General features: G+C 40.9%; 1 long non-coding RNA gene across 1 annotated transcript; it reads left to right on the top strand.

Moving 5' to 3' along the window:
• Positions 1–402: 402 nt before the first annotated feature.
• On the top strand, positions 403–1,369 carry LOC140035966 (uncharacterized). The gene is made up of 2 exons (XR_011839861.1): positions 403–457; positions 1,181–1,369. It is a non-coding gene; the product is annotated as an uncharacterized lncRNA (long non-coding RNA).
• Positions 1,370–1,644: the final 275 nt, after the last annotated feature.

A 1,644-nucleotide genomic window follows, 5' to 3' on the forward strand; every position in this document is an offset into this window, starting at 1 on the left:
GGAAAATTAGGTAAACACAAAGGGCATGCTGCCCGAATTTTTACTCGAGGACTAGAAAACTATATTAGCGACTTGAGTGAAGGTTAAGTACTTATTACTTGAACTAGCGAGAACCTTGGCCACTATGTTTCTTGAGTGTTATACGTTAGGACTTGGACGAACTTGTACCCTTGAGAAATGAAATAATGATTGCTCAAAGTATGTTTTCCTTGTACTTTCAACTCGCAAGACAATTTCAAGTATAAATATTACAAAGTTTTACTGTTTAAAAAGGCGAGCAAGTGTTTCACGACTACTGTCCAAGTGAATTTCAATTTCTTGATTCTTGTTGAACGAAACGTCTAAGTTTCGAACTCTAGTCATGTTTCAAAGTTCTCAAATTGAGTTTTATCGCAGATTTGGTCTCCGAACTCGGAGTATAACCTGAAAGTGACCAGTAAAGGCACTATATCTTGTGGTGAGTGCTTTCAAATACTGAATTGTACTAGATACTTGAACTGGATACGTGACCAATATGAGTACTTGTTATATACGTGAATTGACAGGGCAAGAGTGTACTTTATCGCACTTGCCCTTACGTGATATACTTGTTTATTGATTGCAATTGACTTGATATACTTGATGTGCGCACTTCCTGGAATTCCAGAAACCCTGTGGCGAGTTACTCTAGTCGAGCCGGCAAGGGCTTGGTCGATTGGGTAACGAACCCTGGGTCTCTTATTTTGTCGAGTGGAGTGATACCTCCTCGGCTAATCGGTATACTCGAGTATTACCACCCATGTTTATTGAGGATTTTGGGCCCAGTAGGGGGTGTGAATGGTGGACGGAGAGTCGTGTAAGTGGTGCTCTACTGGATTGGTTCCTTTACTTGAAAGTTGACGGAGTGTCAACTACTACGTGATCAAGCTCCTGATGATGAATGGAAGTTGGCTCCTGAGGGCCATCCGTATCCTTATGCTTTGGATTGATTATTGCTTATTGGATTATTGTTGATTTTGAAAAACTTTTACACTCGCTCATTTTGAGATTTCTACTTGACGTGTTATTGCTCACATTTATGAACTCTTCATGCTCTTTACTTTGCTATATCGAAAACTTGTACTTATAAATAATGGTCAATTTGCTATTTGGAACCTCACTGGGCTTTTAGCTCATACCACGTTATTTGTTTTCCTTACAGGGGTACGAGCGAGGCGTGAGATATGTAAAGACTAGCGTAGTCTAGTTGTTTGACTTTTAACTTTTGACTTGTACTCGCGCTATTCCTCGAATGGAACATTTTGTATTTGGATTGTATATGTTTTGAACTAGTTTAAGTATATCGAGATTTTGTACCCTGATCTCTATCAATGTAAATTATAAGCTTGAATTGTGGATGTTATTTATGGTCCATGGATGTGTGTACGTGGTTTGAGTGAGTGAGTCCTGGCGAGAGCTGGGCAGGCGGTCCGCCAAACCCTTTGGTACACCTCAGGGGGAGGTGGGGTCGTCACACACTTCATTGACTCCCTTAGGATCAGGAAGACAATGTTGTGGGCTAGCTTTTATGCGTCTTGTATTCGCCATGACGTATGAGAGAACCTGCAAAAAGTTAGCAACGAAACCGAAGATGTTGCCTTTCACGCTCCCTTACGTGTATCCACT

This window comes from Coffea arabica, chromosome 2c, assembly GCF_036785885.1.
Source record: "Coffea arabica cultivar ET-39 chromosome 2c, Coffea Arabica ET-39 HiFi, whole genome shotgun sequence".
Taxonomy (NCBI): Eukaryota; Viridiplantae; Streptophyta; class Magnoliopsida; order Gentianales; family Rubiaceae; genus Coffea; species Coffea arabica.